Raw genomic sequence first — 16247 nt, 5'->3', positions numbered from 1 at the left:
AAAGAGTCGGACTCGACTGAACACCAACAAAGAGTATGATGGAAATATGGGTCTGGGGCTGGACTTAAGAGGTGCTGCTTGGGCTGTGGATACTGGCGATCCAGGTGCTACCTGAGTTTCTGCAGGAAGAAGTGAGGAGGAGAAGAGGCCCAGTGCCTTAGCACGGACTTTCAGAGGCCTGGACCTGGCTCCCTCACAGGGGGCAGTAGACTGTTTTGGGCACTCAAATTCCAGGTAGGAGAATGGTAAAACCTTTAGGTGTATGCTTTAAAAAAAAAAAAAACACTCTTATTGAGTTATTTATTTTTTTCTGTCAGAGTAGAGTTGATTTACAATGTTGTGTTAGTTTCAGGGGTACAGCAAAAGGCTTCAGTTACATATACATTCAGTTCCAATACATATACATTCATTCTTTATCAGATTCTTGACGCATATAGATTATTACGGAGTATTGAGGAGAGTTCCCTGCACTGCACAGTAGGCCCCTGTTGGTTATCTCTTTTCATATAGCAGTGTGTATATGCTAATTCCAAGCGCCTAATGTATCCCTTCTTCTTTGGTAACTGTAAGTTTGTTTTCCACGTCTGTGAATCTGTCTCTCTTTTGTAAATAAGTTCATTATTTCATATTTTTAAATTATACATATAAGTGATATTATATGACATATTATATGTCTTTCTCTGACTTACTTCACTTAGTATGATAATCTCTCAGTTCAGTTCAGTTGCTCAGTCATATCCAACTCTTTGTGACCCCATGGACTGCAGAATACCAGGCCTCCCTGTCCACCACCAACTCATGGAGCTTGCTCAGACTCATGTCCATTGAGTCAGTGATGCCATCCAACCATTTCATCCTCTGTCATTCCCTTCTCCTCCCGCCTTCAATTTTGCCCAGCATCAGGGTCTTTTCAAATGAGTAAGTCCTTCGCATCAGGTAGCCAAAGTATTGGAGTTTCATATTCAGCATCAGTCCTTCCAATGAATATTCAGGACTGATCTCCTTTAGGATGGACTGGTTAGATCTCCCTGCAGTCCAAGGGACTCTCAAGAGTCTTCTCCAACGCCACAGTTCAAAAGCATCAATTCTTCGGTGCTCAGCTTCCTTTATAGTGCAACTCTCACATCCACACATGACCACTGGAAAAACCATAGCCTTGACTAGATGGACATTTGTTTGCAAAGTAATGTCTCTGCTTTTTAATATGGTGTCTAGGTTGGTCATAACTTTTCTTCTAAGGAGCAAGTGTCTTTTAATTTCATGGTTGCAGTCACCATTTACAGTGATTTTGGAGCCCAAAAAAATAAAGTCTGTCACTGTTTCCATTGTTTCCCCATTTATTTGCCATGAAGTGATGGGACCGGATGTCATGGTCTTAGTTTTCTGAATGTTGAATTTTAAGCCAACTTTTTCACTCTCCTCTTTCACTTTCATCAAGAGGCTCTTTAGTTCTTCTTCACTTTCTGCTGTAAGTGTGGTGTCATCTGCCTGAGTTATTGATATTTCTCACGGCAATCTTGTGCTTCATCCAGTCAGGCATTTCTCATGATGTACTCTGCATATAAGTTAAATAAGCAGGGTGACAATATACAGCCTTGATGTACTCCTTTTCCTATGTGGAACCAGTCTGTTGTTCCAAGTCCAGTTCTAACTGTTGCTTCTTGACCTACATATAGATTTCTCAGGAGGCAGGTAAGGTGGTCTGGTAGTCCCATCTCTTGAAGAATTTTCCAGGTTGTTGTGATCCACAGAGTCAAAGGCTTTGGCCCAGTCAGTAAAGCAGATGTTTTTCTGGAACTCTCTTGCTTTTTCGATGATCCAACGGATGTTGGCAATTGATTTCTGGTTCCTCTGCCTTTTCTAAATCCAGCTTGAACATCTGGAAGTTCACGGTTCACGTACTGTTGAAGCCTGGCTTGGAGAATTTCGAGCATTACTTTGCTAGTGTGTGAGATGAGTGCAATTGTGTGGAAGTTTGAGCATTCTTTGACACTGCCTTTCTTTGGGATTGGAATGAAAATTGACCTTTTCCAGTCCTGTGGCCACTGCTGAGTTTTCCAAATTTGCTGGCATATTGAGTGCAGCACTTTGACAGCATCATCTTTTAGAATTTGAAATAGCTCAACTGGAATTCCATTACCTCCACTAGCTTTGTTCGTTGTGATGCTTCCTAAGGCCCACTTGACTTCGCATTCCAGGATGTCTGGCTCTAGGTGAGCGATCACACCATAGTGGTTATCTGGGTCATGAAGATTTTTTTGGATAGTTCTGTGTATTCTTGCCACCTCTTCTTAAAATCTTCTGCTTCTGTTAGGTCCATACCATTTCTGTCCTTTATTGAGCCCATCTTTGCATGAAATGTTCCCTTCGTATCTCTGATTTTCTTGAAGAGATCTCTAGTCCTTCCCATTCTATTGTTTTCCTCTATTTCTGTGCACTGATCACTGAGGAAGGCTTTCTTACTTCTCCTTGCTATTCTTTGGAACTCTGCATTCAATGGGTATATCTGTCCTTTTCTCCTTTGCCTTTCACGTCTTTTCTTTTCTCAGCTATTTGTAAGGCCTCCTCAGACAACCATTTTGCCTCTTTGCATTTCTTTTTCTTAAGGATTGTCTTGATCCCTGCCTCCTGTACAATGTCACTAACCTCCATCCATAGTTCTTCAGGCACTCTATCAGATCTAATCCCTTGAATCTATTTGTCACTTCCACTGTATAAGCATAAGGGATTTGATTTAGGTCATACCTGAATGGTCTAGTGGTTTTCCCCACTTCCTGCAATTTAAGTCTGAATTTGGCAATAAGGAGTTCATGATCTGAGCCACAGTCAGCTCCTGGTCTTGTTTTTGCTGACTGTGTAGAGCTTCTCCATCTTTGGCTGCAAAGAGTATAATCAGTCTGATTTCAATATTGATCATCTGGTGATGTCCATGTGCAGAGTCTTCTCTTGTGTTGTTGGAAGAGGGTGTTTGCTATGACCAGTGTGTTCTCTTGGCAAAACTCTGTTAGCCTTTGACCTGCTTCGTTTTATACTCCAAGGCCAACTATGCCTGTTACTCTAATCTCTAGGCCTATCCATGTTGCTGCAAATGGCATTGTTTCATTCTTTTCATGGCTGAGAAATATTCCATTGTATATATGTACCACATGTGCTTTATTCATTCATGTGTTAATGGATATCTAGGTTGCTTCCTTGTCTTGGCATTTGTGAATAGTGCTGCTGTAAACATAGAGCTGCATGTATCTTTTCAGACCATGTTTTTTTCTGGATATATGCCCAGAAGTGCTTTGCAGGTGGTGCAGTGGTAAAGAATACACCTGCCAATGCAGAGATGCAGGTTGGGAAGATCCCCTGGAGAAGGAAATGGCAACCCACTCCAGTGTTCTTGCCTGAAAAATCCCAAGGACAGAGGAGGCTGGTGGGCTACAGTCCATGGGGTTGTAAAGAGTTGGACAACACTGAGCACTCAGGCATACAGGAGTATCCAGGAGTGGGATTGCTATAAGTTCAGTTCAATTCAGTAGTTCAGTTGTGTCTGACTCTCCGCGACCCCATGAATCACAGCACGCCAGGCCTCCCTGTCCATCACCAACTCCTGGAGCTCACTCAAACTCATGTCCACAGAGTCGGTGATGCCATCCAGCCATCTCATTCTTGGTCGTCCCCTTCTCCTCCCGCCCCCAACCTTTCCCAGCATCAGACTCTTTTCCAGTGAGTCAACTCGTCGCATGAGGTGACCAAAGTATTGCAGTTTCAGCTTCAGCATCAGTCCTTCCAGTGAACACCCAGGATCGATCTCCCTTAGAATGGACTGGTTGGATCTCCTTGCGGTACAAGGGACTCTCAAGAGTCTTCTCCAACACCACAATTCAAAAGCATCAATTCTTCGGCGATCAGCTTTCTTCACAGTCCAACTCTCACATCCATACATGACCACGGGAAAAACCATAGCCTTGACTAGACGGACCTTGGTTGGCAAAGTAATGTCTCTACTTTTTAATATATTATCAAGGTTGGTCATAACTTTCCTTCCAAGGAGTAAGCGTCTTTTAATTTCATGGCTGCAATCAGCATCTGCAGTGATTTTGGAGCCCCAAAAAATAAAGTCTGACACTGTTTCCACTGTTTTTCCATCTATTTCCCATGAAGTGATGGGACCAGATGCCATGATCTTTGTTTTCTGAATGTTGAGCTTCAAGCCAACCTTTTCACTCTCCTCTTTCACTTTCATCAAGAGGCTTTTGAGTTCCTCTTCACTTTCTGCCATAAGGGTAGTGTCATCTGCATATCTGAGATTATTGATATTTCTCCCAGCAATCTTGATTCCAGCTTGTGCTTCTTCCAGCCCAGCGTTCCTCATGATGTACTCTGCATAGAAGTTAAATAAGCAAGATGACAATATACAGCCTTGACGCACTCCTTTTCCTATTTGGAACCAGTCTGTTGTTCCATGTCCAGTTCTGACTGTTGCTTCCTGACCTGCATACAGGTTTCTCAAGACGCAGGTCAGGTGGTCTGGTATTCCCATCTCTTTCAGAATTTTTCACAGTTTATTGTGATCGACACAGTCAAAGGCTTTGGCATAGTCAATGAAGCAGAAATAGATGCTCTTCTGGAACTCTCTTGCTTTCTCCATGATCCAGCGGATGTTGGCAATTTGATCTCTGGTGCCTCTGCCTTTTCTAAAACCTGCTTGAACATCTGGGAGTTCACGGTTCACATATTGCTGAAGCCTGGCTTGGAGAATTTGGAGCATGACTTTACTAGCATGTGAGATGAGTGCAATTGTGCGGTAGTTTGAGCACTCTTTGGCATTGCCTTTCTTTGGGATTGGAATGAAGACTGACCTTTTCCAGTCCTGTGGCCACTGCTGAGTTTTCCAGATTTGCTGGCATACTGAGTGCAGCACTTTCACAGCATCATCTTTTAGGATTTGAAATAGCTCAACTGGAATTCCATCACCTCCACTAGCTTTGTTCGTAGTGATGCTTTCTAAGGCCCACTTGACTTCACATTCCAAGATGTCTGGCTCTAGGTCAGTGATCACGTTATCGTGCCTATCTTGGTCGTGAAGATCTTTTTTGTACAGTTCTTCTGTGTATTCTTGCCACCTCTTCTTAATATCTTCTGCTTCTGTTAGGTCCATACTTTCTGTCCTTTATCGAGTCCATCTTTGCATGAAATGTTCCCTTGGAATCTCTAATTTTCTTGAAGAGATCTCTTGTTTTTCCTGTTCTGTTGTTTTCCTCTATTTCTTTGCATTGATCACTGAGGAAGGCTTTCTTATCTCTCCTTGCTATTCTTTGGAACTCTGCATTCAGATGCTTATATCTTTCCTTTTCTCCTTTGCTTTTCGCTTCTCTTCTTTTCACAGCTATTTGGAAGGCCTTCTCAGACAGCCATTTTGCTTTTTTGCATTTCTTTTCCATGGGGATGGTCTTGGTCCCTGTCTCCTGTACAACGTCACGAACCTCCGTCCAGAGTTCATCAGGCACTCTATCTATCAGATGTAGTTCCTTAAATCTATTTCTCACTTCCACTGTACAATCATAAGTGATTTGATTTAGGTCATATCTGAATGGTCTAGTGGTTTTCCCTACTTTCTTCAATTTAAGTCTGAATTTGGCAATAAGGAGTTCATGATCTGAGCCACAGTCAGCTCCTGGTGGCTGAGAGGAGCTACCTCACGTCCAATAGGCGGTGGCTGCGCGGGCGCAGGAGAGCCAAGAGGAGCTACTCCATGTTCAAGGGATTGCTATAGGTGTGCATTTTTAACAGCCATTTAGTTGCACCCACTGACAGTTTATAGTTCTCTGGTCTGGATTTTGTTCCCATCTCAATTTTTCCCCCATCATACCCACACCTCTGATTTGGCAAACTGTTTACAAAAAATCAAGAGGGAGCCACAGATGCAAGGATGGTTTCGTAGCTGACAGCTCCAATCCTGAGCAGCAAACCTTTGGAAAAAAAGTCGTTTCCTCAGGAAATTCTTCTTTGGTCTCCTCTAGAAAACCGAAGACATCTCAACCCCTGCTCTAGAAAGATTTCCTACTGTGCCCAGGAAACAGGCTCCTTACCCAGAAAGTGACAATTGCCAATCGGTTTAAAGGACAAAGTGCACCGTAAAGGGTTTATTTTGCTTTTTTTTTTCCCCTGGAAGAAACCCCCATCAGGGAGTGCAGGGGGAAGGGCAGTGCATCTGATTTCTCTGCGGCCAAGGCTGGGGGAAACTCTTCTGTTGTTTACTTACTTCTCCCAGAGTTTTTATTCGGCCCCGGGAAGCTGCGACGCGGCTCCTCAGATGTTATTTATCTTTTCCTGCGAGGGACTTGTGACAGTCCAGGGTGTTGTGTATCCTGTGAGATTGTTTATCGCCAGCACTTCACGTCCCCAAACCCCGGGCTACGTGAGCGGGCGAAGGGCGGGGAGGTTACATTTGGGCGCTGGGATGAACCCGCGTCCTCTTGGAGCCTGTAGCAAAGTGTCCTCAGGCAGAGGCCCTGACCCCGGGGCGCCCAGGTGAAACTAACCAGACAGCGCGCGCGTCTGCAAGTCACCGCCGCGCCCTCCAGCCGGGGGGCGGGGGGGCCGGGCAGGGGCCATCCAGAGGCGGGGGGCGCCCGGAGCGCGCTGCCAGCGGGTCAGCGCTGCCCAGGGGCTCGGCTCTCCAGGGACATCCTACTTGAGAGTCTGCCCCTCGGCCTGGCCGCCCCCGCTTTGCTCTGCGTGGGATCACCCTGAGCTCAGTTCGCGGGAGGAGCGCTCTTGGCCCGGGGTGGAATTGAGTTGGGAGTTTCGGTTCTGCCTGTGACCCAGGTCTTGGAGGGTTTGAGATGAGCCCGTAGGGTGACTTTGGGGTGAGTCTTGCCTTTTTCCTTCTCCTTTCCTTTCTATCGCTTTTTTTCTATCTCTTTTTTTGTGCCCTGGGTACTTTGGTGGGGCTAGGTCTCTCTTGGTATCGTTGGAGAGGAGGACAGGACGGAAAAGCGCAGGGCCCATCTCTACCAACCTGAGTATCTTTCTACCGCGCGCGCGCGGGCACACACACACACACACTCGCTCTCACACTCGCACTTACGGGGGAAGATCAAACGCGCACGGCGGCCGGAGGTCTGTTTTCTCAGGCGTCCTCCCCCCATCACTACATTGTTAGCGGGACAATGGGCTCCTGTGTCAGTCTTGTTGGCACCAGTTTTGTACGATGCAGGAAACAGCATTTCCTCTCGGCGCTGGAAAATTAACTTGGATCGTGCTTTTCCCTTTTTATTGAGAATCCGCACACACCCAGGGAAACCCGAGCTCCCGGAGAGGGGAAGGAGCGGCCGCAATAGACACCCCACACTCCCGCCCGGTCCGTCCCCTTCCCGCTCGGCTCCCAGCTCTGCTCCGGGCCGCTGCCCAAGGAGGAAACTCCGGCGCGGAACAATGAGATGGGGCTGGATGTCTCAGCAGTGACCCTCCCGCTGGGGCTATCAGGACCCCGAGTGCCAGGCTGCCGGCCCTCCTGCGCCCCTTGTGTCTGGAAGGGGAACCTGACTCCTGAGGCCCCAGGGGTCTGCTCCTAAGCTTGGGCAGTGGGATGAGTTGTCAGGTGGTCTTCAAATGTACAAATCTGAACAGTTATTAGGCCCACAAAAAGTCTAGTATGCCTCATCCACTCAATACTTCTGTTTGAGGATAGTCCTCTCCCTCTGTACTGAATTGTGCTTCCCAGGTGGCACTAGTGGTAAAGAACCTGTGCAGCAGACGTAAGAGACGTGGGTTCAAACCCTGGGTCGGGAAGCTCCCCTGGAGTAGGAAATGGCAACCTACTCCAGTATTCTTGCCTGGAGAATCCCATGGACAGTGGAGCCTGGCGGGCTACAGTAAAAGGGGTGACACAAGAATTGGACACCACTGAGCAACTAAGCAACAAGTATTGTAGGTAGACATTTGTGACTCTCGTGGCTACCCCTCTCCACTATGGCCCATCCATCTTGGGTGGCCCCACACCACATGGCTTAGTTTCATTGAGTTAGACAAGGCTGTGGTCCGTGTGAGCAGATTGGCTGGTTTTCTGTGATTGTGGTTTCAGTGTGTCTGCCCTCTGATGCTCTCTCGTAACACCTACCGTCTCACTTAGGTTTCTCTTACCTTGGACATGGGGTATCTCTTCACGGCTGCTCCAGCAAAGCGCAACCACTGCTCCTTACCTTGGGCGAGGTCACCCCTCCTGACCTTGAACGTGGAGTAGCTCCTCTCGCCCTCCTGCGCCCACGCAACCGCCACTCCTTGGACACGGGGTTGCTCCTCTCGGCCTCTGCCCCTGACCTCAGAATGTGGTCCACTGGAGAAGGGAATGGCAAACCACTTCAGTATTCTTGCCTTGAGAATCCCATGAACAGTATGAAAAGGCAAAATGATAGGATACTGAAAGAGGAACTCCCCAGGTTAGTAGGTGCCCAATATGCTACAGGAGATCAGTGGAGAAATAATTCCAGAAAGAATGAAGGGATGGAGCCAAAGCAAAAACAATACCCAGTTGCGGATGTGACGTGATAGAAGCAAGGTCCAATGCTGTAAAAAGCAATATTGCATAGGAATCTGGAATGTTAGGTCTACAAATCAAGGCAAATTGGAAGTGGTCAAACAGGAGTTGGCAAGAGTCAACATTGACATTCTAGGAATCAGCGAACTAAAATGGACTGGAATGAGTGAATTTTATTCAGATGACCATTATATCTACTACTGTGGGCAGGAATCCCTTAGAAGAAATGTAGTAGCCATCATGGTCAACAAAAGAGTCTAAAATGCAGTACTTGGATGCAATCTTAAAAACGACAGAATGATCTCTGTTCGTTTAAGGCAAACCATTCAATATCACGGTGATCCAAGCCTATGTCCCAACCAGTAATGCTGAAGAAGCTGAAGTTGAATGGTTCTATGAAGACCTACAAGACCTTTTAGAACTGACACAAAAAAAGATGTCCTTTTCATTATAGGGGACTGGAATGCAAAAGTAGGAAGTCAAGAAACACCTGGAGTAACAGGCAAATTTGGCCTTGGAATACCGAATGAAGCAGGGCAAAGGCTAACAGAGTATTGCCAAGAGAACGCACTGGTCATAGCAAACACCCTATTCCAACAACACAAGAGGAGACTCTACACATGGACATCACCAGATGGTCAACACCGAAATCAGACTGATTATATTCTTTGCAGCAAAAGATGGAGAAGCTCTATACAGTCAGGAAAAACAAGACCGGGAGCTGACTGTGGCTCAGATCATGAACTCTTTATTGCCAAATTCAGACTTAAATTGCAGGAACTGGGGAAAACCACTAGACCATTCAGGTATGACCTAAATCAAATCCCTTATGATTATACAGTGGAAGTGAGAAATAGATTTAAGGGACTAGATCTGATAGAGTGCCTGATGAACTATGGACGGAGGTTCGTGACATTGTACAGGAGACAGGGATCAAGACCATCCCCATGGAAAAGAAATGCAAAAAAGCAAAATGGCTGTCTGGGGAGGCCTTCCAAATAGCTGTGAAAAGAAGAGAAGTGAAAAGCAAAGGAGAAAAGGAAAGATATTCCCATTTGAATACAGCATTCCAAAGACTAGCAAGGAGAGCTAAGAAAGCCTTCCTCAGTGAATAATGCAAAGAAACAGAGGAAAACAACAGAATGGGAAAGACTAGAGATCTCTTCAAGAAAATTAGAGATACCGAGGGAACATTTCATGCAAAAATGGGCTCAATAAAGGACAGAAATTGTATGGACCTAACAGCTAAAACTGAAACTCCAATACTTTGGCCACCTCATGCGACAAGTTGACTCACTGGAAAAGACTCTGATGCTGGGAGGGATTGGGGGTGGGAGGAGACAGGGATGACAGAGAATGAGAAGGATGGATGGCATCACCAACTCGATGGGCGTGAGTTTGAGTGAACTCCGGGAGTTGGTGATGGACAGGGAGGCCTGGCGTGCTGTGATTCATGGGGTCGCTAAGAGTCGGACACGACTGAGCGACTGAACTGAACTGAACAGAAGCAGAAGATATTAAGAAGAGGTGGCAAGAATACACAGAAGAACTGTACAAAAAAGATCTTCACGACCCAGATAATCATTATGGTGTGATCACTCACCTAAAGGCAGACATCCTGGAATATGAAGTCAAGTGGGCCTTAGAAAGCATCACTATGAACAAAGCTAGTGGAGGTAATGGAATTCCAGTTGAGCTATTTCAAATCCTGAAAGATGATGCTGTGAAAGTGCTGCACTCAATATGCCAGCAAATTTGGAAAACTCAGCAGTGGCCACAGGACTGGAAAAGGACAGTTTTCATTCCAATCCCAAAGAAAGGCAATGCTAAAGAATGCTCAAACTACTGCACAATTGCACTCATCTCACACAATATTAAAATCATGCTCAAAATTGTCCAAGTCAGGCTTCGGCAATATGTGAAACATGAACTTCCAGATGTTCAAGCTGGTTTTAAAAAAGGCAAAGGAACCAGAGATCAAATTGCCAACATCCACTGGATCATCGAAAAAGCAAAATAGTTCCAGGAAAACATCTATATCTGCTTTATTGACTATGCCAAAGCCTTTGACTGTGTGGATCACAAGAAACTGTGGAAAATTCTGAAAGAGATGGGAATACCAGTCCACCTGACCTGCCTCTTGAGAAACCTATATGCAGGTCAGGAAGCAACAGTTAGAACTGGACTTGGAACAATAGACTGGTTCCAAATAGGAAAAGGAGTACGTCAAGGTTGTATATTGTCACCTTGCTTATTTAACTTATATGCAGAGTACATCATGAGAAACGCTGGGCTGGAAGAAGCACAAGCTGGAATCAATATTGCCGGGAGAAATATCAATAACCTCAGATATGCAGATGACACCACCCTTATGGCAGAAAGTGAAGAGGAACTCAAAAGCCTCTTGATGAAAGTGAAAGAGGAGAGTGAAAAAGTTGGCTTAAAGCTCAACTTTCAGAAAACTAAGATCATAGCATCTGGTCCCATTACTGTATGGGAAATAGATGGGGAAACAGTGGAAACAGTGTCAGACTTTACTTTTTTGGGCTCCAAAATCACTGCAGATGCTGATTGCAGCCATGAAATTAAAAGACGCTTACTCCTTGGAAGTTAAGTTATGACCAACCTAGATAGCATATTAAAAAGCAGAGACATTACTTTTCCAACAAAGGTCCATCTGGTCAAGGCTATGGTTTTTCCAGTGATCATGTATGGATGTGAGAGTTGGACTGTGAAGAAAGCTGAGCACCGAAGAATGGATGCTTTTGAACTGTGGTGTTGGAGAAGACTCTTGAGAGTCCCTTGGACTGCAAGGAGATCCAACCAGTCCATTCTAAAGGAGATCAATCCTGGGTGTTCATTGGAAGGACTGATACTGAGGCTGAAACTCCAATACTTTGGCCACCTCATGCAAAGAATTGACTCACTGGAAAAGAGTCTGATGCTGGGAGGGATTGGGGGTGGGAGGAGAAGGGGCTGACAGAGGATGAGATGGCTGGATGGCATCACCGACTCGATGGACATGAGTTTGAGTGAACTCCGGGAGTTGGTGATGGACAGGGAGGCCTGGCGTGCTGAGGTTCATGGGGTCACAAAGAGTCGGACACGACTGAGCGACTGAACTGAACTGAACTGAACTGGCTGCCCCTGCTACCACCTCCCACTGTTTGTAGCCTGGGAATACTGACAGCTGACTACTGGATGTGAAGAATTTGTACATACGGGTAATTTACATCCTGTTTTCTACACGTTACACTGTGTACTGCAACATGCATTTAGTAACTGCAGTGCTCTTACCATCCAGCTCTCCACCACCCTGCCCCTGATGACCATCTGTAGAGAAGGAAATGGAAACTGCATTTCAAACCCATGAGAGGTACACCTCTGCCTCTCATTAACCGTCTGGAACAAACTCTTCCAACATTTGATGGGGGTTTTTGAAATGTTATTCCTCGTCAAAATTTAAAATCTCACTTTTCTAAAATAGACTTTATTTTTTAAATCAGTTTTAGCTTCACAGCGAAACTCTGCCAATGTACAAGATTTCTGGGACTCCTCCGCCCCCCCCACCTGGTAACAACAACCCCACCAGAGTGGTACCTGTGTTATGATCAGTGAGCTTACATGGTCGATCATCATCACTAAGGTCCAGAGTTTCCATTAAGGTTCACTCATGGTGCTGTGCATTTCACAAGTCTGGATGAATGTGCAATGGCATGCATCCACCGTGACAGTGTCATTCAGAGTAGCTTGACTGCCCTAAAAATCCTCTGTGGTACATCTACTCATCCCTTGAACCGCTAAGTTTTTTAATTTGTCATCATGTCTAATTGACGTTAAGATTAAAATAGAGAATGTCTGTTTTGTGCTTTGAGGACTTTCTATCCTACATGAGCAGGATATGAATAACAGTTATTGGACTTATTGATCTACTGTTGGACCTGCCTTCTAATCCTCCAGGTTTGAATCTGCTCCTTTCCTGACCACCCAGGTCCATCTCTTCTTCCGCCTCCACTTGCAAGAGTTAACGGCCTGTAAAACAATACTTAAATATTTAAATCCCCCAGGGAAGCACTAAAAGGAGCCCCTGGGACGCTTTGTAGACTGAAAATCATCCTCTAATTGCTTTGCTCTAGTTATTTCAGTTCTTGCTGTCCTCTGAGGTGAGCCAGGGCTGAAAGCCAAGGCTGCTCTATGCTTCTTGAACGAATGAATGATGGGTCATATATTCTATTTTTCGTTTACATGTTATTTTATTTATACGCTTAGAAAAGAGATTTGTAGCTTCTGGTGTCTAGGAATAAATTTGGGGAGAAATAGATGGAGTGATCCCTGAAATGGGTGCTTCCAAATTGCTCAACAGTCTGTATTAATGAAGAAGTTGGCCTGCTCCTATGGTGAGCCAAGATGGTGGAGTCCACTTCTTAGTAGGGTCCTCATGGGGGTCCGTGTGGCTTTCCCAAAATGTTCACTGCTCCCCGCTGAGAACCGTGTTGCTGGGGCTTTTTGACAGAGTGTGTGCCACTCTGATTTGACCCTATCGTAATGGGGCTTCCCAGGTGGCGCTTGTGGTAAAGAACCCGCCTGCCAGTGCAGGAGACTCTGGGTCAGGAAGATCCCCTGGAGGAGGGCATGGCAACCCACTCCAGCATTCTTGCCTGGAGCATCCTATGAACAGAGGAATCTGGTGGGCTACAGTCCATGGGGTTGCAAAGAGTCAGACACAACAGAGCGACTAGGCACAGCAGCAGTTGTTACTTACCTTTATATATGTGTGTTCCCATTAGACTGAGAGCTTCTTAAGGGATTATCCTGAATCTACAGATCTATTTCTGCACCTAGACACAGATGAATAAATGTCTGACCATGACAATGAGGACAAGATAGTGACCCGTGTGAATCAAATCCAGAGGTCAAAAGTCATTGTGTAGCAAATTAAATGATGTCTAATGCCCTCCAGTGGCAGATGTCCAATGGCATTGCATGGATGTGCTTCAAGGGACCAGGGAGAAGGGAAGTATCTAGGGACACTTCCTCTAGAGTTCTTTTATATTTGAGGGCCTGCTGCTCAGGACAGTTTTGCCAACATCCCCTTTAGAAGAATGACAGCAGCAGGTAAAAAACAGAACGCCATCCTTAACCTATGAATGGAGGAGATATTTAAGACTGAACTTGTCCCATCACCAACCAAAAGTCCAAAAAAACCACGAAACTTTTTGGATTATGCGCCTCTATATTCTACTAACTAGAAAGAAAACTTTTCAGAAAAGAAATGCTCCAAACCTGGAGAGAATGAGGAAGGTTTTAATCCTCTATTCTCTTTGATAGAAATAGTTGCTGGCTCCCAGCAGCTCTGACTTACTAGGCTGCACTGATCCCCATGCTGTTGGACTGGTGGTATGCCCACCTCACTTTTTTGCTGTCAGCAGAGAGGCAAGTTTCTCCCCCATCCTCCCTGTGCATCTCATAAAATAATTAGCCTGAATTTAAACTAAACAAGTCAGGGGCTTCCCAAGTTGTGTGTTATCTTTGATAACCTCCAGTTGGGAGAATTTCAGGGCTCCTTGGCACCTGGCAGATGCAGATGGTCACATCTCTTTCAATGGGCTGCTCACGTTGGCTTAACTCATGGAAGTGACTAGAGATGGATCCTTTCTTTTCTTCGTGGATTGCTTAAACAGCCAAGCTGTTCCTTGGCTCCACTAAATGGAGTCTATCTGAAAGAAATGCGTTCAGGTTGCTAACATGAGCCCTCTGGCACTAGTGGTAAAGAATCCACCTGCCAATGCAGGATAAGAGATATGAACTGGATCCCCAGGTTGGGAAAGATCCTCTGGAGAATCCCATGAACAGAGGAACCTGGTGGGCCACAGTCCAAAGAGGGGTCGCAAAGAGCTGGACACAACTGAAGTGACTAAGCACACAGCACTGTCTGGCTTGTTGAGGCTTCCTGCTTCTGGCTCCCACTTCCCACTTCCCACTCTATTTTAGGGCTTCTGATCTGGTCCTTCCTACCCTGGGGTCCTACCTGTGACCTTCTTCTAGGACGGTTGCCAGGTCCCTTTTACCCCAACTTGGGTCCCAATGCTGGGACCTGGCTGAGAGCCCCTTGCCCACTGCTTCCTATGAAATAGGTCCACCCTGAGTTCCCCCTGTGGTCCTCTGCTCACATATTCAGGCATTCTTTCCCTTCATCCTAGGCTTCCTCCCTCATTGCTGGCTAATTTCCTGGACTTGGACCAAAGATTACAATAACCTGTGGACGCCCCTCTCACGTGAGCATCCACGGCAGGTCAGCTCTCCTGGCCTCTGTTCTGCCCCTTAGAGTAGGGTCTTCCTCTTCTTCACTTACTTCAGTTTATTGCAAGCATCTGGCCATTTCTCCACTGGACCCAGTGACAGCTCAAAATCTTTCTGAAAGAAGGCAGGTGTAAATTGTTTTAATTTTTTATTATTTTGAGAAAGATCTTTACACAGCAGTAAAACATTATATATTTCATTCATGCATAGTCGTGTCTGACTCTGTGACGCCATGTAGCCCCACTAAGCTCTTCTGTCCATGTAATTTTCCAGGCAAGACTACTGGAGGAGGTTGCCATTTCCTACTCCATAAAATAATTTTAAAAATATTTTTACCTATTTATTTTATTTGGATGTGCTGGCTGTTAGTTGCAGCATGTGGGATCTAGTTCCTTGACCAGGGATAGAACCTGGTATTGAGAGTATTGAGTACAGAGTCTTAACCACTGTATTGAGAGTACAGAGTCTTAACCACTGGACCACCAGGGAAGTCCCTGTACATTTTTAAAAGATTAATAGAGGGTCAGTGTTATGACACCCGAAAAAACAAGCAATATGAACTGCTTGCAGACTTGAAAATACCAGTATGATGATTTTTCCCCTGGATATTCTGCCTGCATCTTTAGCAAGCTGCCACCTGGTGAGCAGAGATGACTTTGATTTTCACATGGTTAGATTAATCCACATTACAGTCAGTGAATCCACAGGCAATGTGGGCTTGACAGAGTTATGCATGTAAAAGAAGATACCTTTAATACAGAAATTCTTAGTGTAGTAAACATTCTTTGAAAATCATAAAGAACAATATATTAACCTCCTAGGCTTCCCAGCTGGTACAGTGGTAAAGAATCAGCCTGCCAGTGCCAGAGATGCAAGAGACTCAGGTTTAATCCCTGGGTCAGGAGAATCCCTGAGAGGAGGGAATGCCAACCCACTTCAGTGTTCTTGCCTGGAGGATCCCATAGACAGAGGAGCCTGGTGGGCCACCGCCCATGAGGTGGTAAAGGAGTCGTACACAGCTGAGCGACTGAGCACATAGCACCCACACAGGAAATAAGCTTTCGTTTCCAAATGGCTCTACCCTGTCCTAAGTAGCTGGGGATCTAGAAGTTAATTTAAACTTATTGTATTACTTTCAGCATGATTTAATTAAATAAAACATCTAGATAAAAGATGGAAATAAATAAAATTCAGTAACTCTGTCATCAGTCTTCAGCTGTGCTAAGACCCTGGTCTTATGTATCTCTGTCTCTCAAAGTCGCTTGGTTGTGTCTGACTCTTTGTGACCCCACGGACTGTAGCCCACCAGGCTCTCCGACTATGGATTTCTCCTGGCAAGAATACTGGAGTGGGTTGCCTTCTCCTTCTCCAGGGGATCCTCCCAACCCAGTGATCGAACTCATGTCTCCTATATTGGCAG

The sequence above is a fragment of the Moschus berezovskii genome, chromosome 13 (genome assembly GCF_049115385.1).
Source record: "Moschus berezovskii isolate FMDL1 chromosome 13, NW_MosBer_1.0, whole genome shotgun sequence".
NCBI classification, from domain to species: domain Eukaryota; kingdom Metazoa; phylum Chordata; class Mammalia; order Artiodactyla; family Moschidae; genus Moschus; species Moschus berezovskii.
This window is presented reverse-complemented; position numbering follows the sequence as displayed.